The following is a 25,705-nucleotide window of genomic DNA, read 5'->3' as shown; positions in this document are numbered from 1 at the left end:
GACCAAACAGTTCTCAGGTCTTAGATGCAAATGTTGTTGCAGTGGAGACTGAGTCAGAGAACAGCTGTGAAAGCTGAGCAGCTGGTTGTGTGTCTGATAGCAGACGTTATTACAGACGTTAGCCTGCTGTTTGAGGCCGGCGTCCTCCTGCAGCATGATGACCCTGTCAGTTCCTGTGCTTGGCTGCCCTCGCTCCGCCGAGCCGGCCGTGGAGCTGTGGGTGTAACCAGACACAGGCAGTTGTGTTTATTATGGGCCACATCTTCACTCTTATGGCACGGATGCTAGTAAGAGAAGTCTTTAGCCCGCAGGAGGGGTCATTTATATTATCAGCGACAAGAATGCAGCTGTGTGAGTTTGTTCATCCGTCTAAAGAAAGCTTATTTAAAATGAAAACGCAAAGCTCACTCGCTTATTGTTACAGAACAATATATGATTATTAATAAAGATGTGCAAAGAATGAATTATCTTTGTGCAAAAGCGTAATCTCAAAATTGAAAACCTCTAAAATTAAAACCTTTTTTGTAATTAAAAGACACTCGGATGACAACTTTGATTTGTGGAAGATTTGAAAGACGAGAGTCGCAAATTTCTATTAAGTACATCTATAAACTCTTGAATGGTCACCCATTGCTCTGTCATTGTTCACTATGGTATGAAACCGTGGTCTATCAGCTCTTAGCCACTCTTCAATCTGAAAAAGAGAACATAGATCTGCATAAGTAAACCTTAAGTAAAGAGCTACTGACCTAAAGATACCTATATTAGCAGTCACAACAGTAATTTAAAAGTCTAACAAAGATGGAAGTATGACAGACAAAGCAGCAAGGACCTACGTTTATCTTGCCACCATGAAAAGTAAAAAAAACAACAAAACCCCCCCAAAAAACAAATCGCAATAGTTTACTGTTGGATACCTGCAGCATGTTGTGAGATATTAAGGGCCCTGTCATGGTGTCTCTAAGGTTTCGAACCCACATGCAAGGACACAATCAGGTAGGCGGTTAATGAACAATGATGATTTATTGAATTTGAGGGAAAAGGAAAGAGGGATGGTTTCTGGAACGGGTCACCGGTTCGTCAGACTGTCAATGAGATGGTTCGGGTTAGTTAGCGGGTAGGAGAGACTCTCCGGGATAAACAGATTGGATCTTACTTTGGAGGGTGTGAGTATGACGGCTGGCAGAGCACTGGAGAACTGGGCTGGTGGGAGGCCGGACAGGTAGAGCGATCAGAACGAGATTCGTCAAGGCCCAGGCCAAGGCACCTCCAGGTGGATCCAAGCTCGGTCAGGGAGTCCTGCTTTCCTGGAGAGGCGTCCGAGGCGACCGAGTAAATCTGGAGGCTAAGGGTTCCGGGGCAGACGGCCCACTCAGGGAATCAACAGGGAGACGGCGGGTTCACCTAATGTGAGAAAAAACAGAGGTTAAATCGACGTAGATCTCGGGGGGCCTATCATGTAACGATCGTACCGAGGTAAACAAAACACTCAGGCGGAGAGGAGTCGTTCCGCCGCTCCTATAAACACCCAGGCTGAGCCCTCCGAACAAGCTGCAGGTGTGTCGACGGGGTTGACATGGCACAACTCCAGGGGCTCTGCATCCTAGCGGCACCTGGTGGATGCCATGAGAAGCAGCAGGTGCTCCAGGGAGACACAACAAAAAAAAGGAAAAACTAAAAGAAACAAAAACACAGACCCTGACAGTACCCCCCCCTCAATGGACGCCACCCGGCGGCCGAGCAGAAGAGGAGGGCTGGGAGTCCCAAAAGTCTCTAATGAGGGAGGGATCCAAAATAAACGATCCAGGCACCCAGGAGCGTTCCTCTGGACCATAACCCTCCCAGTCAACGAGGTACTGGAAACCCCGACCCCGCCGCCGGGAGGCGACGACCCGGCGGACGGAGAAGGCCGGATGGCCATCGACGATACGGGCGGGAGGAGGGGGTTCGGCCGGAGGGCAAAGGTCACTAGAAAGGACAGGCTTAATATGGGACACATGAAAGGTTGGGTGAATGCGCAGGGACGGAGGAAGACGAAGACGTACGGCAGATGGGCTGATAACTGACGACACCTCGAAAGGGCCTATGAACTTGGGAGACAACTTTTTGGACATCGCCTTGAGGGGGATGTCGCGTGTAGACAACCACACCTTTTGACCTATGGTGTAATTAGGAGCAGGAGTCCTCCTGCGGTCCGCCAGGCGTTTATTGCGTGCAGTGGTGTTGGTGAGCGCATCTATGGTGTCTTTCCAGATCTTTCGACTTTTACGAATGTGGTGTTGAACAGAGGTAACAGAGATTGTCGTTTCATCAGAGGGCAGGAGTGGTGGCTGGTAACCCAGCACTATTTCAAAAGGAGAAAGACCTGTGGCTGCAGAGATGTGACTGTTGTGCGCATACTCAACCCAGGGAAGGTACTGGGCCCAGTCGTCAGGATTGGTGGAGGTCAGGCACCGCAGGGTAGCTTCTAGTTCTTGATTCATGCGCTCTGTCTGTCCGTTGGTTTGAGGATGGTAACCAGAAGTGAGCATCACCTTGGCCTCCAAGGCAGAACAGAATTGGCGCCAAACCTGAGAGACAAACTGGGGACCACGATCTGAGAGGATCTCCTGAGGAATGCCATGGAGTTTAAACACATGTTTAATCAGAAGCATGGCAGTCTGGGTGGCAGTAGGCAATCTACGGAGAGGAACAAGATGACAAGCCTTGGAGAAGCGATCGACGATGGTGAGAATGGTAGTCATACCTTTAGAGGTAGGTAGTCCAGTGACAAAGTCGACCGCGATGTGGGACCAGGGTCGTCGGGGTATGGGTAGTGGCTGAAGGAGGCCCGCAGGATGATGGTTCGACGACTTATTGCGGGAGCAGACCACACAGGCCGAGACGTACTCCTTCACGTCCTTGTGTACCGATTCCCACCAGAACCTCCGATTTATTAGCCCAATGGTGCGACTGATGCCAGGTGGCCAGAAAACTTTGAAGCGTGTATCCACTGGAGGAAACGGGATCGAACCGATAAGGGTACGTACATTTTACCTGATGGACAGTGTTCAGGGGCAGGTTCCTTTTGCTGTGCTTGGCGAATAAGGTCCTCGATCTCCCAGGTGACCACTCCCACTGTGCAGGTGGGGGGAAGGATAGGAGCCGGATCTTCTTCAGAGTCATCTGAGGAATAAACTCGAGAGAGCGCATCAGGCTTGACATTCTTGGAGCCTGGGCGATATGAAATAGACAGGTTAAAGCGAGAAAAAAATAAAGACCAACGCGACTGGCGTGGGTTGGACCTCCTAGCGGATTGGAGATAGGATAAGTTTTTGTGATCTGTCCAAACCAGAATGGGTTGTTCAGCTCCCTCAAGCCAATGTCGCCATTCTTCCAAGGCTAACTTGATCGCCAGGAGCTCTCTGTCCCCAACGTTGTAATTTCTTTCCGCCGGTGAGAGTCTGCGGGAGAAAAAGGCACAGGGATGAAGCTTATGGTCATGGTCGGTGGTCTGGGAGAGGACAGCTCCGACCCCTGTGTCGGAGGCATCAACTTCCACCACAAACTGCTTCTTGGGATCGGGCTGGACGAGTATGGGTGCATGAGCAAACCGGGACTTGAGTTCCGCGAAGGCAGCCTCTGCTTGAGGGGTCCAGGCAAATACCCTCTTGGTGGAGGTCAGAGCCGTTAGGGGAGATGCAGTTTGGCTATAGTTGCGTATGAATCTTCGATAGAAGTTAGCGAACCCCAAGAATCGTTGTAGTTGTTTACGGGTCTCAGGCTTGGGCCAGTCCAGTACTGCTTTTATCTTGTCCTCTGACGCTCTTACCTGTCCGCCCTCCAGTACGTATCCCAGGAAAGTTACTGATCGACGGTGAAACTCACATTTTTCGGCTTTTACGTATAGTTTGTTTTCAAGCAACCGCTGGAGAACCAAACGGACGTGTCTTCTGTGTTCAACGAGGGACTTGGAGTAGATCAGAATGTCGTCTAGGTAGACAAACACAAAAACGTTAATGAAATCTCTGAGGACATCGTTCACAAGTGTCTGAAAAAAGGCAGGGGCATTAGAGAGACCAAAAGGCATCACCAAATACTCATAGTGCCCCATAGGAGTCTTAAATGCCGTTTTCCACTCATCACCTTCTCTAATACGGAGAAGATGATAAGCGTTTCTGAGGTCTAGCTTCGTGAAAATGGTTGCGTCTTGCACAGGCTCGAAAGCTGAGGACAACAGTGGTAATGGATATTTGTTCTTTATTGTGATTTGATTTAGTCCCCTGTAATCTATGCAGGGCCGTAGGGACCCATCTTTTTTTTCCACAAAAAAAAACCCTGCACCTAATGGGGAAGAGGACGTGCGGATTATGCCGGCAGCGAGAGATTTGTTTATGTAGTCCTCCATTGTCTGTCGCTCACTTCTGGAAATGTTGTATAACCTGCTGTTGGGTAATGGAGCTCCTGGCAAAAGGTCAATGCTGCAGTCATACGGCCTGTGGGGTGGTAGAGATAACGCCTTGTCTTTGCTGAAAACCGTAGATAAATCATGGTACTCACTGGAATGGAGGATATGTCAGGTGGATCGACCTCTGCCTGTTCAGTCAGGGAGGTCCTGCCCGGAACGGCGGAGAGAAGACAGGTGGAATGACACCTCGTGGACCAGGACTCGATCTTGGCTTCAGCCCAATTGATATGAGGGTTGTGTGCGTGTAACCAGTCGAATCCCAGAACTAAGGAGGAACTGGTAGCAGGGAAAACAAAAAATGCAATCTCTTCGGTGTGATTACCTGAGATCAATAGGCGTATGGACTTCGTACGGTGGGTGATTTGTGGTAGGTTCCCTCCGTCCAGGGCTGAAACACGGAGAGGGGTAGGCAGAGGTTCAACCTTGATGCCCAGTTGCTGGACTATTTCTGAGTTTATGAGGTTTTGTTCGCATCCCGAGTCAATGAGTGCTGACAGGGGAAAAGATTCGTTATTGCTAAGGAGGGTGACTGGAATGATGAGACGGGATTTAGTTGACTGTGATGATAACGCCGACAGTTCCCCCGTCTTTACTGCCGGACCTGCGGGTTTAAACGAATGGGACAGTTAGCGATAACATGGTTAGGCTCACCACAGTAGAGACAGAGCCGGGAACGCATCCGCTTCTGGCGTTCCTCTGGGGTTAGGCGTGTGTGTCCCAGTTGCATAGGTTCAGGTTCAGGGGCAGAGGTAGGGGAATCCTGAACTTCGGACCGGTTACTGTGTTGGGAAACACCTGGGGAAAAAACCCGGCTGGACCGCTCCCTCGCCCTGGAGCGGATTCGGTTATCCAATTTTATGGTTAGGTTGATGAATTCGTCTAGAGTCTCAGGTTCATCTAGAGTTGCCAGTTCATCTTTAATTCGCTCATTTAATGCATGGAAAAATGCACTTTAAGTGCAGGGGCATTCCAACCAGAAGCTGCGGCTTGATTCTGAAATCAATGGCAAAATCAGCCACACTCCTCTGGCCCTGCTTCAAACCATGCAAATCACGGGAGGCTGAAGTCTTTTCAGTCTCCTGACAAAAAACTTGTTTAAACTCCCTTAGGAACTCAGGAAACGTACATCCATAATTCAAGGCGGATGTAAACCTGGCTTCGGCCCACTCTAGTGCTCGACCCGTCAACTGGGATAACATGTACGATATCTTTGAATCATCATGGGGAAAGCTCTGCGGTGAATGATTAAAGATTATATTACACTGGAGAATGAAACCTTTTACCTTCTTAATGTCTCCTGAAAATTTATCTGGTGCAGATGGACGGACATCCGAAAACATGGAGCGGTTCGGCGGATCAGGAGCCGCAGAGGGAGTGGAAGAAACGCTAGGTACCTGCTGGACTGGGTTCTGTAGGAAATTTGAAAGTTCTGTTAGCCGACGATTTGTTTCTGCTTGGCGGCTTCCCAGCTCTCTTAAAGCGGAGTCGTGGGACTGAATCAGGGCATGTTGTTCGGATAGAGCCCTTCTGATTGTGTCCGCTGAGGTTGTGGTCTGGCCTGAGTGTTCTGTCATGGTGTCTCTAAGGTTTCGAACCCACATGCAAGGACACAATCAGGTAGGCGGTTAATGAACAATGATGATTTATTGAATTTGAGGGAAAAGGAAAGAGGGATGGTTTCTGGAACGGTCACCGGTTCGTCAGACTGTCAATGAGATGGTTCGGGTTAGTTAGCGGGTAGGAGAGACTCTCCGGGATAAACAGATTGGATCTTACTTTGGAGGGTGTGAGTATGACGGCTGGCAGAGCACTGGAGAACTGGGCTGGTGGGAGGCCGGACAGGTAGCGATCAGAACGAGATTCGTCAAGGCCCAGGCCAAGGCACCTCCAGGTGGATCCAAGCTCGGTCAGGGAGTCCTGCTTTCCTGGAGAGGCGTCCGAGGCGACCGAGTAAATCTGGAGGCTAAGGGTTCCGGGGCAGACGGCCCACTCAGGGAATCAACAGGGAGACGGCGGGTTCACCTAATGTGAGAAAAAACAGAGGTTAAATCGACGTAGATCTCGGGGGGCCTATCATGTAACGATCGTACCGAGGTAAACAAAACACTCAGGCGGAGAGGAGTCGTTCCGCCGCTCCTATAAACACCCAGGCTGAGCCCTCCGAACAAGCTGCAGGTGTGTCGACGGGGTTGACATGGCACAACTCCAGGGGCTCTGCATCCTAGCGGCACCTGGTGGATGCCATGAGAAGCAGCAGGTGCTCCAGGGAGACACAACAAAAAAAAGGAAAAACTAAAAGAAACAAAAACACAGACCCTGACAGGCCCCAAGTCTCCATAGCAGTCATTTAGTTCCTATGTCTATATACCAATGAGGTGTGTTTGAGGTATGTAAACAAAAAGCCTTTTCAATCTTGCCATCACAGAAATATGTGTTTTTACTCTCATATTCCCCATTTATGCAAATGCCACGCAGACAGAGAGACTCCAGATTCAGACACGGAACCATCCTAATAAGAGGAAAGCAACAGTGCCAAAAATTAAGCAATTAAATTTATTTAATTAACAAATATTTCTGTGGAATATTTGTTAGTACCCCCCCAATGAATGAATGCAGTCAAATAAGGATTGGTGAAAGGTTTTGCTATGAAAACTGTATCTGTTCAGTGCATGATGCTGAGAATAAAGGCTTTATGCAATGGACTAAAAGCAGAAAGCATAATTCTTATTTATTCAGGAGCACGTTCAGTTCAGTTCAGTTCAGTTCAGTTCAGTTCAGTTCAGTTCAGTTAATAACAATAAATAACCCTTAATTTACCAAAAAAGGAGTAGGTTGAAGCAAAGCTTATTCTTGCCTACCCTATTTTTTTACCCTATAATCTACCAGGATATTTTCACAATACATATATAAATCTAAATAATAACGTATGGTTTTATCATTTTACATTTTAAAGCTTTTTTAAAGTTCACCAAAAAAGAACATAACTTAAGTTCATCACGTTAACAGACTTGGGTGGCTTCCAGGAAGCTGCCGGCATTCTGCGATTGCAGGCTGCTGCTAATTAATTTGAAGTTGGGCACAAAATGTCAAGAACACATTATTCAACAGGTTTAAACCATCAGGAACTCAGGAGGAGTTGCAGATGAACTTGGATTGATGTTTATTAAAACACTTCTTGACAAAAGCGGGTGCACGGTTTTCCAGCTTTATTTTTGTCATGCATCAATATTTTACAAGAGGAATATGTACCAGGAGAAATAGCGTTTGCTCTTAGCACCTGAGAGTCTTACACACTTTAGATTTTTTGCATGAGGGTAGAAAGAGAGGGGAGGGAAATGATGAGGAGAAGATGAGCCATGAGATGTCTTTAGTCTGGCTGCTATTATCATCATCTGTTCAGAGGTCATTACCGCCTTGGGAGTCTGCTGTCTGGAGCAAATTACGAACGGAGGGGGCCAATGGAGCAGCTGCAGACAAAGCTCATCCCACCACCTTAATCCGGAGGAGGACGAGGAATAAGAGCGGAGAAAAGGAGAGAGAAAGTGCCAAACAGAATCCAGAAAACAGATTCGCCAACCAATCACACCCACATAATATGCCAGGAGGTACAGAGGAGGAGGAGGAAGGTAAAAGGGAAGTGTCAGAGTCAAGCAGCGGGGTGGGAAAACAAATAGCAGAGGAAGTAAGAAGAAGAAGAAGAATCTGTGAGAAAGAACATTACAAGAGGGAACGGCTCCATTGTGCTGAACTCATCACTCCCACGCCGGCTTTTGCTAATCAAAAAGAGGAAGAGCTTAATAGCTGGAGAGGGGGAGAGGAGATAAAAAGAAAGAAGCAGAAAAGGAAATTGTCAGTGGTATTTATCACAGTGCTTCCCGCCTTTATGTTATCACTGAGACTCTTGAAAATCACTTGAAGTTGAAATGTTGAATTTCATATACTGAACCCCCGATAAATTTACTGGGTATGGCCAAGATTAGCATCTTCTGTTAAACTAGTCAGCAACTAGTTTAAATCGAAAAACTAGTGACATGTAAACATTTCACTGCATGGATGTGTGGTTTAATTTTTGGTCCTCAAAGTCCAAAACGTGCTTATTAGGTTAATTTCTTTAGCAACTCAGTGTGTGTGTACAGATGTGTAGTTCTCTCGTTGGATGAACTGGCAACCTGTCCAGGTTGTACTCCAAAACCATAGGTTACATCTTTATTGTGAAATAGACCCAAAACCACTAGATGTTTTTGATAAACTGATTTTGGAAGCCATTTCACTGTCCTGCAGCTGGAACTGCCTTTAAATCAAATAATAGAGAATAATCGGAGAATTCTTCCATTGACCTAAACTTCACCTACAAGGGCCAAAATTAACAATAATAATAATAATAATAATAATAATAATAATAATAATAATAATAATAATAATAATAATAATAATAATAATAATAACAATAAACCTCTGAAACTAAAAGTAAAGTTGAAAATAAAAATCTGTGTGAAAAGTTCTGGATTGGATTAGAAAAGTTTCACTCATGTAGTCATGCCTGCATTAATAATTACACAGCTCCAAAACTTTTATGTTTTGGTTAAAACTTGAACATTTTGAGTTACAGTGCTTTCTCAGGTTCATGTAGATGAGAAAAATATGTCAAAGATTTCAGCCAACTTCTATGTTTTAAAAGAGTTATCATCGCAAAACCTGATATTTGTCATTATTTCAGTCCCTGGATGTAGATGCTATCACAAAGTAATTAAATAAGAATAAAAACAAATAATATATAATTAATATGGCATACATGTTTGCAATTGTCTCCACTTTCTCTATTTTGGGTTAAATACAAGGACAAAGAATAGTGTGAAACTTAAAAACTTAGCAGCTCAAAAAGTTAAGCAAGTTTTTGTGCAACCAGCAGATTCACTTCTGAGTTATTTCCACTTTGCAGGCTTCTTGAGCGAAGAAATAGCTTAGATTCTCCTTTGAAACACATTGCTGATGTTGGCACTCTTCTCTTATGGGGCACTCTGTTCTTCTTTTCCTCTCCCAGTCTGCTGGTCCTCCTTCCCCACTAATCTTGTTCGGTGTGTAATATGTTTTCTGTCAACCTGATTAGGTTTCACTGTAAGAGGATCACTTGGCCAATTGTTCCTCTGGTCTTTCTACTCGGTTAAAAGCTTTGGCACCGTTTATTTCCTCACCTTTATGGTATGTTTTGGTCGTTCTCCTGCGGGTAAAAACCTTGCAGTCAGTGTTTCTCTGTCATACAGGACGCATCGAGTTCAAGGTTTTACAAATGTGCAGCCTGTAATGGCTTTGAATATTGTGGATTCTACAACACATGCAGCATTTTGATTCGCCTCTCTAAACTTAGACAAATGGATTTTTATTTTCCCATTGAAGGCATTCTGCATGGTACGTTCAGTAATAATAATGACAAAAAATAAATGTCAGTTTTATTTCATGGTATCAACAGTAGGCAGAGAAAGCAGCTAGACTGCTCCAAAACTTATTTTTTTGAAAAGGTTTATTTAATCAAGAATTTAAGTAGCTAGAAATAGTTTTGAAGAAATTTGAAAGGCCCTAATGCAGTTGGTTGAAAAATAACTGAAATCCTTTCACCACAACACAAAGTAGTGGATAATTATGATATATGGCAAGTTTTCCTGTACAAAAATAAAATTCAGAAAGAATTACATTTTCCCTCTTGAAAATTTTTGAGAACTATTATATAAATAAACTTTGAGTTATCCTGAACATGGTATCTAATTTGAATGAACTTGAGCCGTAATTTGGGAATTAAACGGTAAAAATTATATTATATTATATTATATTATATTATATTATATTATATTATATTGAAAAGCTATTTCAATAGGTGTTCACAACTTTTCCTACATTTTAGGGGTTCTTTTTTACAAGCAATTTCCTGTAAGCAACCATTTCATCTTTTTTTCCACAAGGACAGTTGTGTTGCACCTAATTAGAATATTCCCAGCCCACTTCCACTGATGAGATGGCATCAGCTGCTGTGCCGCATCCAGCCGATGGACACGAGCACAGTGTTGGTAAAACGCTTTGGTCCTCAGGCAAAACGGTGTGGCATTGAGCCTAATAGAGACATCACAGAGGCCTATTAGCACAGATGGTTGTCATATGTATGCAAATAAGGAGCAAAGTGAATCGCGAAGCCCCATCGGCACCACCTGTCTGCCTCACACAACTACACCCGAATCCCCCGTCCGCCTCCACGCACACACACACACACACACGCGGACACGCAGCCTAACTTTCAGATCCCTCTGTAGGGATTAGTCTGTTGTTTCCACTCCACAGCTGTATATTAATTAGAGTAAAGACATTAATCATCATTTTGCTGCATTTCTGAGCAAAACAGCACAGGGAGGGGCTGCGTCAAAAGGGACAGAAGGAAGTGAGCAGAAGAAGTGCAGATCGATTCTCTTTCCCCTTCATAGAGGACATGTCAATGTGGAAATTGTTCTCAGTGGGGTGTGGTGTTAAAAGTAGAGTTCTTCATCGAGAACTGCCACATTCGAAGGATTTGGCATATTTTCAGTGCGGCTATGTGTTCTGCCAGGGTTGTGTTGTCGCTAGAAAAACACGCAAAATGTGCAGAATTAAAAACAATGCATGAGCTTTACTGAACATGAGCCATAATGCAGTCACTTGAACTTTCTCTGGCGCTGTCACCTTGTAGGCTCACATTTTAGTGCATTTCATTTAGATTAAATGTGAAAACCAACACAGAGTAGAGTATGAGGGTTTTGGACTTTCCAGTCATGCAAGACAGAATACCGGAGGCAGGAGTACTGATTCAACAAGGTACTGCCTTAACCCACTCTGGTTAGGATCCTAACATGATGGCAGTTAAATATAGATTTTAGGCACGCTCCAAAAAGTGTAAAAATATTGACCTACAAGGTCTCCTAAAAAAACAGTCAGGAAATGAAGAAAGAAATAAGCAGAAATAAATAAAACTACTGAGTGATTTCATGTAAATCTCTAAGAATCTACTCCATTTAGTTTTAATAAACTGCAAATTAACAAAAAAGTATTTTTCTTTTTGTTTTTAGCTAAACTAAAAAAATTAAGCATACAATTTTCTGACTATTCTGCAGTAATCCAAAGCTTAGAGGTGTTCAGTGAAATGCCCCAAAAAGCTGATAATCTCCTGCCTAAAGTTATTTATTGCGCATATCTTCACACATTCTCACACAGCTGGTGCACCTATACCTACAGTGAACTTTTGTTTTCTAAAACCAACCATCCATTAATCCTCTCACTCTCAGGCTCACAGGTGGGATTCTTCTCCCATAGTTTACGTTCTGCTAATTTTCTGCAGCTGCAGCTGAAAAAACAAATCAAAGAGCAGATCGATGGAGTGCCTAACTGATGTTTGACAGCAACGGATTAGGAAAGCACACAAAATACCTTTTGACTTGTATATTATGAGTAATCAAGAAAAGTAGAAGCACTGCCTGACAGTTCTGGAAAGCAAAGCCGCTTTGACAGACATCTATCAAATAAATTATGCCAACGAAGTGACCTTTTTTTGAACTCCTCGCTTTCCGACTGCTGTTGCTGTAGACAAAGCGGGACATTGTTGGGATACCTGCGTAATCAAGAGCTTCTCTGGCGCCTCTTGCCTTTTGACCCGAGCCCCATCATCCTCTCCGCAGAGGGCGGCCAGCGAAGAGCCATCAGTCGGGGAAAAATGTTTTTTTATGAACACGTAAAACTGACCTTGGTGGAAATTTTTTTTGCATCGTGAGACACATCATTTAGTATTTGAGGTCATTTTTAGCAACTGTGATGAATGGCTCCCCACGTTTGCTCTATTTAGCTAATCGTCGTTTCAAATTTTTCTTACCAAGTGAAATAATGCTACAGAAACTGCAGCTGCTCACAGGCTTTTCAATGCTCCTGTACTTGTCAGGGAGTCACAGCAGACGTTTGGCACTAAGAGCTGCGTCGGATTTTGATTCGTTTATACCTGTATGTGTGATGCCCTCAACTTTACTGCAGGCATTTCCACAGGGTTAATAATATATGGGAGCCATCACATAAAGCAGCTTTGTGGATGAACAATGTCTTACCGCAGCATAATGCTGCCTTTGTTAGGCAAGGGCTGAAATATATGGACCATTATGGACATAAAGTTTTGGCTGGGGCCAGAGCAGCACTGACATTCAGCGTCTTTCACTTGCTGTAGCTCCATCACCGTCAAAGCAGCCAAAAATGTTCCAATGTGGGAACTTTAGCACTATTTAGACTAGGAGCAGTTGTGTGTTTTCGCTCTACGGAAACAGACCGCCTGCTGGAAGGAGCACCATCACATTCATTTATGTAGCCGGTGTGAAACCACAATGAAAAATCCCCATTTCAATATAAACCCCTAACAGTAGAAAACATTGTCAGCCGGTTTTGAAAACTGAGGCTCCGCAGACATAAAAGAGATTTTTTTTTAACTTTTTTTTTTTTTTTGCTGTTTGCACCTTCTCTTAGATGTTCTGTGAAAAAAGCCTTCCAACTCTTACAGATTCCTTCTCCTTTTGCATCAGATTTTTTAGGAAATTTTAGGTTTTGTTTGGGGATTTTTTGATTCTGCAGTCCTGGTTCTGTCCAGCACCATTTAACTCTGCACTCTGTGGATTCTCAACATATTTCAATTGATCAATCAAGTTTATTTTTTATAGCACATTTCAGCAACAAGGCAGATCAAAGTTCTTTACATAAAAAAAGCAAAAATACAAAGTCATAGAACACACAGTCAAGAACTGAAGAATTACATTTTGTCAAGTGCCATCCTTACACACCAGATTGTTGATTAATGTTTCATTTATAATGTTACAAAATCATCTCTAAACAGATGGGTTTTTAGTCTTGATTTAAAAGAACTCTGTGTTTCGGCCGTTTTGCAGTTTTCCTGAAATTTGTCCCAGATTTGAGAGATTGATCTTTTCAAGCTTACTGTAATCTGCAGCTATATCATGTCTTGTAAGACATTTTTATTTGAAATCTACCAACATGGTGGATGTAGATACTTTAAAAAGAGTGAAACATATTTTAAAATGTGTTTGAAACATTGTAGGTGGAGCTTGTAAACTCCGCCCTCATGAAATTCAGTTTTATTAAATGTAAAGCTTTCTACACACTGACTACCAACACCTCCAAGCATCTGCATGCAGTTATTGATAAGCCAATACCACATATTTTCCCTGTAAAGCTGACATCCTGTTGTCTTTGTAATGGAAAAATGACACTTGTATACGTACTTTTGATTGATTAGTATGTGCAATTACTGTCCGAGATGCATAAAAAACAGCTCCGTCGAGCCTCCCAGCCGGCACTTTGTATGACATTTTAATCTACTCTCAGATTAATGGGACACCAGTGGAATGGAGGACATTCCACTATTGATTCTTTTCCCTGATTAATCAAATATTGCCGATTTAGCGACAGGTTTAGCATAATATTCACTCAGGTCTGTCATTTTTTTGTATTTGTGTGCCAGTGTGTGAAAGCAGGAGATCGGCTGCAGTGGGAATAAATAATTTACGTGTGTGTGTGTGTGTGTGTGTATGTGTGTGTCCATGAGTGTGGGCTGGCATTCCAGAGATAGGACACCCAGAACGGCGTCTCCTCTCTGTAAACACTCCAGAGGTCTCTTGCTTTTAGCTTTACTTCCTTTAAAGCACCCCTGCTCTCATTTTAGTTCATGACTCAGGGGAGGGCTAACCCTTGTCAGAGGTGCCCACTGAATAAAAAAGAGAAGAAGAAATGTTCTCCCGACACATGAATTTATGGCTCCACTTTAATTGGGTTGTAAAAATCAAATTCAGTGCTGTTTCGAGAATGCCAAAATGTGATTCCCTGACTTGTTTACAGGAGAAGTGCAGCAGTCAAGGACACTGAGAGATAATAAGCGAGAGAAAGTAAGATAGTAGAGGAGGAAAAGTGATAGTGGGAAAGCAGTGAAGATAAAGAGTCTTTTAAAGGAGCGTGAGAGAGCAAAGGAAGGAGACAGATAGAGAGGAACAGTGAGAAGAGTTGAGCAAAGTTTTGCCCATCATTTATAAGGGTTAGCCGGTGCTGCTTCACTCTGATTAAAAGCACCAGTGATTCACTCCTGCCTTGTGGAACAACCAGTGGATGATATGTGAGAGTGAGAAGCGGGGAGGCCCACACAGACACGAGCGAGCAGCATGGAGCCACTCCACAAAGTTCGTGCACACATAGCACAACAGACGCGCAGTCGGCTACAAGAGGCCTTGTTGAACTTGAAATTAACAGCACAGAGAAGGGGGTTTACAACCTCTGCATTGCAGGCCTTTAACACATCCACAAACAGAAACCGAGTATATTTTCCTCTCGCGCAGGGAAAATAAATTACAGTGTCAAAGTCCCAGTTTTCCAGCGGCACTTACTCAGGCCCCATTCGATGGAGGCAGAAGGGATTTGAGGATTTTATCGGCGACAGGGGACTAATTTACAGATGATTAAGAAAACACACAGCGCAAAGTGTGTGAGAGACACAAGAGAATCAGAGGGGAGTTAAAAAGCATGGGAAAGATTGGCAGTGAAAACAGATTGGGAGATGGAGATCAGAGGCAGACATGGAGACAACAAAGCCACACCGCAATGGAAGAAAAGAATAGAGCAAATTCAGTTTGCATTAACTGCAGCAATGACGAAGGAGCCATGGTTCTGACTTTAGTGAACATGGAGGGCCAGATTAGGGTAAACATTTGTCTTTATCCGATTGGGGAATCATTAAAATATCATTACACCAGCATACAGTATTGGGAATCAATAGGGAAGCCATTGCTCATGTGGAATAGCAGTTGCAGGGTAAGCACACAGACATTTTTATTTTCCAGTGCTCCCGGTGAACTCCTGAACTCCCATTACCCGTTTCTGCTCAGTCCCAAATATTGTTTTTTCCCTGTCATCAATTACATTATGCATCAGACTGTTATTATTTCTATTATGATTATGAGAGTCGCTCCAAAGAGCATTTAGGGGTAATTAGGTGTAAAGCTTTGCAGAAGTAAAATGCCAGACATGGAGTGGTGCCCATTTGACTTCTCCGTCTCAGACATGATTGCAGGGCAGTGCGGTTTTATCATCTGCTGCCTGGCCCTTTTTTTTGTTGCCACTCTGATTAGAAACAGGAATGTGTAGGTGACTTTCCAAAAATGTACAGATTGCTTTTCTAGTACTTACAGGTTAGGGGAATGAACAGATTTGTTTTCCTGAGTTTAAAAAGTTATACTTTTTATAATCAGTGGGATGGAATAACATTTGACGTGTGATTAATGGTAAATATTACATATTTACTTGTGATCAATAGGAGGAAATGTGGTGGAAAAATTTGAATAAGGTCACATCTGCTATTGTATTGTTATACGTTTTTCATGCGTTCTTGTATGGTCCCACCATGATAATGCTATTTGGGTTACATGTACAAGGTTGAAAGTTGTTTCCCACGGCTGCATGGGAGCCACGGCTGTTTCCCATGCTTTGGATCTTTTATCTTTATATAAAACTTACGTCTAGTCTTTGCCTGGGAGAGCTTTGCATCCAGACTTGCTTCATTACTGATTGTCCGACGAGCTCTCTGAGTTGTGCGCAATTCATGAATAAACCTGATAGAGTGACTTTTCCTGAACAGTACTTGGAAATATATATTTTTTTCCACAACACTTTCCCAGAACATACTGGTGATTTTTTTCAGGAACTTGTGTGTTTTGTTGGGATTTGCAGGTAAGATCACTTAAACTTAAGGGTTACTTTGTACTCTAAATAGCAATGTGGGAGTTCAAGACAGGTAACTTTTAAGTATTTAGAAGGCCTTAGCTGTATTCTGTAATTCTACCCTTATTTCAGTTCATACAGTGTATCTCTTTAAGACTACTTGAAGATATATGGGTTGCCTCTAGCCATCCATTAAAAGTTAATTGTTGTCATGTGATTAAAACAAGATATTGAATGTTGCCGTTACCACAGAAAATACAGTCAGTTCCAAAATAGTCAAAATCAATACACTGCAGAAAAACTCTGCCAGACAAATGATAAACGAGTTTTCCATGTAAATCCAAAAAAACGTTTTTGTAAGCAAAGATTTTCGTTAGCAGTTTATTAGAACATGTGGAGCTCTGTGGGGTAATTAGGCGTTCTTTAAAAGTAACCCGGGACAGTTTGCATTGAGACTAATAAACAGAAGTGGATAAAAGCATCCCAGGCCACCTCTGAACTTGGTCTGAGTAAATCATCCTGAAAGTGTTTATATCTGTACTTAGTGTGATCAGATCGCCCAGGACGGTTCTGTGGTCCACGTCTTTGTAACATTGCAATCTTGAAAGCTTTTTACATACACACATAAAAAAACAAGGGTTTTGAAAAACTTGAGAAGACAAAACTCCTTAGAGTGAAACAGCCAAAGTGGCATTAAAAAAAAGAGTAAATGCTTCTGGAAACACACCCTCTTCAATTGAAATCTAATGTCCAATTAGTGATGTTTTTCCAGTCACCCTCTGGAACTGAAATGAAAATTAAATAACTTAATCTAGAGTAACTTATACCACTAATCCTTATGGCAGCCAACGCAGAAGTGGGATACAACCGAAAGGACAACAGCATCTCTTAGCTGTAAAGTAGGCCAGCTGTGACAGCTCTGAAGTTAAAACATAAAACCACTAGAGCCTGAGCTGACACTGAGGTTCTGTGATGAGCTACAAAATGGTTTACATTAGAAACATGGTGTTTGATTTACCCTGAAAAGCTCCGTTCAGAGGTCTTTGCGATGGGGCTCAGCCTCCCTGTGCTGTCATTACAAAGATGAGCTCAGAGGATGGGCCAGAATGGAGGAGGAAGAAAAAAAAAAAAAAGACAAGACAGCATCTTATTAGCTATGCAAATCCCACACATTGCCGGATTGAGTTCTAAAATGAAATTGGTTTCTTGGATCTTTTCAGCTTCCTTTTTTATCACTTTTAGTTTGGCCAGTTGTGGCTTAATTCAGTGAACAGAGCAGATGAGGAGATTTCGTTGTAGAATTGGTTTGTCTCTATTTTTGACACTCTATAGTTTTAGAAAGTAGAGGTGTTTTAGGTGATCCTACCTCAATACAGCTGCTAAAAGTGCAGCACTATAATTTTAAATTTATTGTTAAAATAAAATTGTGAAGGTTTTAAAAAAAATCAATCACTAAATATTTTAAAAATACATTTATTTAGTGTAATTTCTTCAGAAATCCTCATGGCCCCCGTCTAGAACCGCCCCTGGCCTGCAGGTCTGGCTCTGGTGCACTTTTGCTTAGTATGTTTTTTTCTTCATTGATTGGAAGTGAGGTTATCCAAACTGCTAAACACACAGAAATTAATGTAATGTAGAAAATATTTATGTATTTACTGTTAATCTGCTAGTATGATTCGTTCTTTAACTGGGCACTTATTTTGGCTAATGCTATTATTTATTAAATATCCAAATTCAACATCCTAAGCAATAATAATAATCAAACAAAAATCACAATAAGAAACTGAATCAAAATGTTCTGCACCATATCAGAGGATGAAGAGATGCTGATTTCTGATTCTTTAGGTTCTTCTCCGGATCCATTCTGTCTGTTACACAGCAGCAAACTGCGCCATGACGGACACTTTGTTTTGTCTTTATATTTACACAGCATCCATCCTCACTGAATTGTTCAGCTGATAATGCGCGTCTTTTCACTGACGTCTGTATTTTACAGCGTTTTTTCTTCTACGGATATGAAATCAGGCAGAGGACATTTTAAAAAGACGCAGGTTGATAACAGCTCACTGCGGCTGCGCAATGTCCGTCTCTAGGCAACCGTGACGTTCAGCGTCGGTCAGTGGCGTTCAGGGGTCCTTCAGCTCCCGCCACGAAAGTGTAGCTGACCTTAATATTGCCTGTGTTTTATTAGTCAAACTTAGTGTTGATGTTCATTATAGGCGTGTCTATCGGACAGTTATGTGTCGGTCAAATACGGGACGCACATTTAACGGCCAAATACGGGACGACGCTGTGTTTTACAGGATGGGTGGCAATCCTATTCAGGGGTGCTGACGTACAGTTTTAGGGATGGCCAAGATACGCCACTGCTTGACATTAACAAGGAGAGACAGATGAACATTTCCCTGTTCATCCGAGAAATGGTGAACTAAAACTTCCTGGGCGTCAGAATTACTGTATTTGAAATAGTAACGCATTATATTACTCGTTACTGAAAGAAGAGGTCCGTTAAGACAAAGTGCCGAGGTCGCACAGATTGTCAGAACACTTGATTTGTCGGCCCATTACGTCACATCGCTGCCTGTATTTTTGTGCTGAGACGTCATGGGTTGTGATGTCACATACTGCTTTGTTGTGTAACACTGGGTATAAATAACTCCAGTTGGTTCAAGACAGTTGTAGAAGAGTGAAGATCGAATACAACAACAATGGATTTGAGAAGAGAAATTAGATTTTTAATAAATGTTCATGCCATCCCTGCGATAGAGGAATACATTTTTCAAATTCAAGAAGATGCCTGGTTGGACCTTGACCGTTTGTACCAGGACGAGGGAGTGACAGAGAGGACAAGATACCTGGTCCGATTTTTGACAGAAGTTTTCTCCGATTTGGTAAAGGACGTTTCTGAGAACCTGGCCTACGGATATGGTGATCTAAAAGTCATATTCGGAAGCCAGGTCTCTCAGGCCTTTGCCCAGGCGATGGGAGAAGACACAGTCATCCACGGAGAGTGTGCTGCAGTGATCGACATGCTTTTCTTGAAGCATTTGATCACTGCAGTCACATCTCCTGTGGATGACGAAGACCCCGTGTCACTTCTTCGGCCGGGCTTAGGCCTCAGTTCCTTGGTGCGAGCTGTCGTCAGTATCGTCCACGAACTGATGACAGCGAGAAGCGCCACGGGACTGAGGGCGTCCTTAGAGGAGCAGAGCAAGGACACAGTGCGACTTTTTGTTAAGTCGTTGCTGTGTCTAGGCATCAGGGAGTCCAAGACACGGAGGTGTTTTGACTCCCTGATGGAGGTACAGGAGCGCATGCTTAACAACATCTGCGCTGCCATCGAGGGCCATCCGGTAGAAATCCAGGTGGACTGGGTCCCTAGACTCACAAAAAAGGTTTTTAGGGACCTCAGGAAAACCTGTGAATGTTCTGCCGGATGGGCTCTGGGCTTCATGGAGCACGAGGTCGTTGACGATATAATCGTCCACTGCCTTTTGAGCCAATTGGAGAAGCACCAGAAAAAAAGAGCCGGCTTTTTCACGAGACTTTTTTCTGGTGCACATAACATCTTTAAAAGGTATGTCACCAAGTGACATACTTTTTAAATGTCACTTGGTGACATACCTTTGAAAGATGTTATGCGACTGTCGATCTCGGCTCCATGACGCCCCCCTGTGCCTCGGCCTCTCTGCTCCTCAGTTCTTCCAGGTATCAAGTCGCCTCTCTGTTCCTCCATCGTCCTGGTATAGAGACGACACCCAGTTCCCCCGTCGATCTCTCCCCCGAGACGCCTCTCCATGCCTTCATCGGACCCGACCCCAAGAAGCCTCCACGTCCGATTCTGGTAACAAGGTCCCTTGATTACTCTGCCATGTTTGGGTTTTTTACCTTGAACTAAATAATTGCCACAGCAATTATTTTCAATCATATTGAACTTTATCTTTAAATGTTCCTTAAAAATGGATTCACAGTTGGTAGCACTGTTGCCTTGCAGCAAGAAGGTCCGATTCTCAGCCCGGGGTCTTTCTGTATGGGTTCTCTCCGGGTACTCCGGCTTCCTCCCAGTTTAAAAAGATGACTGTTAAGTACCAGCACCACTTGTGACCCCTCTGCAAATAAAAATGTATTTTACAAAATGATCTAGATCTTTTAAAATTGGAATATGTCACTTCGACTTCCAATTTAACACAGAGGGAGATGGCAACCAAAAAATTACATTTTTATTATGAAATAATAAAAAAGTTGTCGTCTTCTTTTATCTGCACGGGGGAAATAAAAGAAGTCAGCGACGATCAGCACGTAGAGACCCTGGGTTTGCTGTCAGAGCGCAGCAGCTCCACAACTCAGATTGCTGCACAGATTTGTGACACTTAACTTAATCTTACAGATTATAATGGCGTTGAGTTGTGCAGCTTTACGGACGTGTTCATTCATGGTTGCTTTTCTGCTTATTGCGCTGCTCATATTGGTCTCAATGTGTGCAGTTTTCTGGAGCGCAACGTGAAACTCGACACCGTTCACAGGTAAAATGAGTGGATATTTATATTTATGTAGCCCGGGAAATGCTTAGCCTCACAGGACACAATAACTGGGGTTCTTAATGTGCAGTATATTTTATCCTTTTCAGTTGAGACAGATTAAACAAAGCCGTCTTGCTGCTTACTTGTGTTCACTTTATGTTGGTCTTTTACGTAATATCATGTCAAAAAGCATTGAGATTTTTGCCTGTAATGTGACGAACATCTGGAATGTGAATACTTTTGAAAGACATAATGCATAACATTTTTCTTTTATTTTGAACTTTTAATTATTTGAGTATTGTAACATGAAAAATATGCAAGGATTTTTAGCACACCAGGTATTACAGGCACTATGTGGAAATTACCTTCAACAACTTCTCAAGGAATACTGTAACAGCAGTATTCCTTGTTGGAAATCTGAGCGTAGGGCTGTGGTGAGTGTTTTTAGGGTCCACAAGGACCAGGGGTTAGAATTAAACCCCGTAACAAGCCAAAATGTGTCTTTACATTAATAAAAACTGAGCGACTCAATTTTCACTTGTAAAGCCTAATCCTCAAAACTTTAGTGAGCTGTCTGAGAAAGAAGTCTTACATTGTAATAAGAAAAGCTTAAGTCCGAGTGGTTCTGAAAGAGCACGTTGTTGCCCTCTCATAAAAGTTTCAGTGTAATTGGACCGGTGCGTGTCCTGACCCCAGCAGATCAAAGGTTAGCACAGCAGGTACTCATTTAGCATGTCAGGGATTAGTGGGCTCAATATGCCGGTTTGGCATGGAAAGTGTCTCCGGATCAAAGTTATGCCGTGATATGTGGCTTGTAATTAGGTCCTTAAGAGGAGACAAGAAGAGAGGAGGAGAGGAGAGGCGGTTTGGCATGACATTGACGAGTTCTAGCTGTGCGAAACACAAGGCCGCCCGAATGCAAAAGCCTTCACGTTTGTTTAGGGAGAGTCGATGTGTCTAGAAGTTAGTATTTTGGAGCGTTTGGAGGCATTCCATCTGTCAGCACTGCTGAACGCTCGTCTAAGTGCAACAAATCAAGAAGACACAATGAAAGCAAAGTCAATGAGAAAAAATATTCAGCTGGAGTTATCTCAATCATGTCACACAAACATGCCCTAAAGTATGTCTCTTGCAGAAATTTCATGTATTACCAAACCCCAAGTTGGTTGCCTAATATTTTATATTTTGAGTGCTGTAAAATTATTTGTGCTTTTTTTTAAAAAGATTTCTCATTCTTGTTTTGCTCGTATATCGTATTTGCATGTTTCAGATTGTCAAACAAATGTTAGAATAAATTTCAAGATGAGCAAAGGAATTACAAAATGCATACGTTTAAAATGCATACGTTTAAAATGCATACGTTTTTTTCTTGTCAAGGAAGAAAAAAACGTATGCAGCCTGGTTGTATTTGAAAAAGTAAACCTAAGGACCGCTTGTGCCAAAGTTGGTGGCAACAACTGACATGACGCAATGTCAGATTTCTTTCCCGGTGAAAACCAGGTTAATCACAGCTCATCTTATTCAGTTTTTAGTTGAAGTCTGTTTAGTGCGCAAGTGTGGTTAAAATAAGCTTTGGGTAGGAGGACTGGCAAAGTTTACACAACTAAAATTGACACTTCATGCTTGTTTTACCAAACCCAATGAGAACAGATTATCTCAGATAAAGAATAGAGCTTCATCTTCACAAAACGTTTCATCCAAAAGACAAAGTCATTTTTTTTAGAATGTATATTAAATAGTCACAACACTTTCAACATCAAGAACAGTTTTAGTATTACTATCCTTATCTTTTTTCTAGCTTAATTTGCACTAATGGTATCTATCAGTGCAGATGATAGTATCTGTCCATTGTGGGAAGAGATTCAAGGTAATAGTTCAGGGGAAAAAGAAACTGGACAAGTGCGAACATCCAAAGAGGTTTTAATCACAAGAGAGATAAATGAATTGGTCAGAAGGGAGCTTTTGGGGAATTACTCTCATCTGGGGATGTTATCTCAAGAAAGATGCTGTTCAGCTGCATAGATTTTCAGTGTCCAGACCCAGACTGGAAGTAGTTGGTGTTTTATTAAGTGTCAAGTCAGACAGTTTTCAAAAGCTGTTTAATTCACTTATCCATGTATGAATTCTGGTTTGGAACTGTCCAAATGCAAGTCTATAGCTGAACTTGAACTGTTCCGAAGGAAAGGCAAAAAGCAACGCTGTTTAGGAATTATTTCAGCCATATCCGCCCGTCCGTCCGTCCGTCCATCCATCCATCCATCCATCGTAGGACCAACAGTTTAGATGTGCCAAATAGCTAAAGAAAGCATCTGTAACCATTTTACTCTTGGATCTCTTTCTGTTGCCCACTAATTTTTATTAGTGTCTTCCTGTCCATAACAAAGCTACTAAGAGTACTGCCATTAATCCTTTCTAAATTAAAATTACTATGCAGTTGCAGAGATGATGGTTGCACATGTATGCGACCGCCAAAAATGGTCACAAGCAAATTTTTTTTACACACAACTATTTTTTTACTTGTACGCGCAGAAAAAATTATTTTACTTTGGAGCAATGCGCAACCAATAATTTATTCACAATGTCTCACTGATTAATTGGCAAAACAATTTAAAAAAACATCTCAGGACAACAATCATTGTAGCTGCTGCCGAACTGTTTTCTATTCAGTGACGTATTCTGGTGTGATGAAAAGAATTTGTTTTACATGGATCGGACATGATGAAATGAAGCTGATTTTGTAAAACATCAAGTCGTGTTTTGGGATATGCATTGTGCTCGAAGATAGGTCTAATCTGAATAGTGCATCTGTATTGGAATCAATGGTGTGGAACACTTAATGGGTCAGAACGTGTTGGCACATTAAACTGTCTGCTTCATTACTGTAACATTTTCTTAAATATATCTAAGAATTAACTGAATTTAATTTGAGTTATTCTGTACTGCTGGTCAAATATTCAGTGGATGAACATTCAGAAACTAGGCCAAGTTGTCATTTTGACTTTCAGTGTGAAGCATTTGGTGAATGAATCTTAGTGCAAACAGCAGAGAGTTTTTTGTTTATTGCTGCAATTTTGAAGTTGCGGTTGCACTGGTTTGAAGGCAGTGGCACATGCGTGCAGGATACATAAACTACAAGCGCTGCAACTCTCTTGTAGCACATTTTCTCTCTGTATCATAAAACTCTCTGACAGCCCGTCTTTCCTGGGGATCAAACTGAGTACACTACAGTGACAAATCTGTAGTTAAGCAACACCAGACCGTGATTTATACATAGTGTCTTGACTTTGTACACAATTAAAATGACGCAGATAGGTAACAACAAGACAGGCGACATAAGGCTGAAGTGTCGCGCAGGTGGCGCCTTTTAAAACACTAAAATACAGAGAGAAAACTATCACATCTTAAAATTAAATGTGTTTTACTGTCTTTAACTATGCAGCAGTAAAGATTACATCTTATAGGATAAACATTACACCTTTATTGAATGATAAAGGATTAAGTAATTAGATGTTACAGTATATCATCAGCACATTCAAAGGTATTTCTACAGTTAAAGCTGATACTTGGCCGTTCTATAATAAAAGCCTTCTCCTTCCTTTTCCAATACAGCCCTTTTTTAAAGGCTTAATGGCGAATCAGCTGCGAGACCTGTGGCAGCTGAGGATGTTGTGTGTCCCTGCAGGTGTGCATAAATATGCACTGTAAACACAGGGTTTGTATTAGTCTGTGTTTGAACCGGGTGTGGCATCTGAGACCTGCAGACGAGATAGGACTCATCCCGTCTGGTGGCAGCTTTATCACCAGACAGCCTGTCACCTGACATGATCTCAGCAACCTTGCATTTAAAACTACAGGGAATGGCACACACTTCACACCGGCTATGGACCCCCGTCAGGACGGGTTTAAAGTCTTTTAGAGACATAGTTTAGGTTCTGACTGTTAATTGAAGTTGAACATTAAGCCCTTCCTATTCTATATTGCACTGCCTTTTGATTAACATTTGCAATTTGTGTTGCCACTGCTTGCCAGAAAAACAGCTAAGGACTAACATGTTGTTATTTCTTCACCTCAGAGTTACACCTCAGCACACAGTGACTGGCAGTCTACACTCAGAGGATAATCCCCATTAGCCTCCATTCTGCTCATGTCCATCAGCTCATCCCTCTATAAGCTGGGTGTCAAGGTCTTGATAGGTGTGATGTACACACTGGCAGGCAAACAAGGAGACCCCCAAAAATGTTTTAGCACCCCTTACAAAAGGATTTGTTGTGGTCTTTTCTTTAGCATGTGCAGAGTGCATTCTTTCTGAAGATATAAGCTACCAAATGCAAAATACCTAATCAGCAAGGAAAAATGCATGTGTGTTCTGAGAGTTAATGTTTTTCTTGCCCATCTGGAGCCACTCTTGTCGTGTTGGTCGTCAACTGTTGTGAAACACATGACTGGTTCACTGACAGCTGCCGTCACCCTCGACTGACATGTAGGAGTGGAAGTGACAAAAGAAGTATAGGATTTTGGGTCACACTATGTTGGTTTTATGAGAGAAAAACTTCAGTTCATTCTTTTATATAGAAATAATTTACAACACATAACATCTTACTTCATTTTCTAAAGCAGGTACAGAAATACATAATTAGATTAAAAGGATACAACAACGTCATGTAGACTGATTCTAAGTCAGTCCCCTAAATTTAAATTTCATACTTGTTGTAATACGTCCATCATGTTCTGCTTTTCCATAATTAGGTTTTGATGATGTTAGGTCTGGGGGCAATCAAAACAATCCTCTTCCAAACACTTTCTGCTTGAATAACAACCTTCAAACAGGTGAGAAACATACTTTTTTTAGCCCGCATTTCTTTATCAGAAATGTTTTTGTTGGTCTGATGTAATATTCTGATATTCAAAGTCATTTTTTTTATTAGCTGTTAGAGGAAAATACACTATGGAGCAAATGTAGAGGCTTTAT

This window comes from Poeciliopsis prolifica, unplaced genomic scaffold, assembly GCF_027474105.1.
Source record: "Poeciliopsis prolifica strain line A6 unplaced genomic scaffold, Auburn_PproV2 SCAFFOLD018, whole genome shotgun sequence".
NCBI lineage: Eukaryota > Metazoa > Chordata > Actinopteri > Cyprinodontiformes > Poeciliidae > Poeciliopsis > Poeciliopsis prolifica.
Note: the sequence above shows the minus strand (reverse complement) of the source record.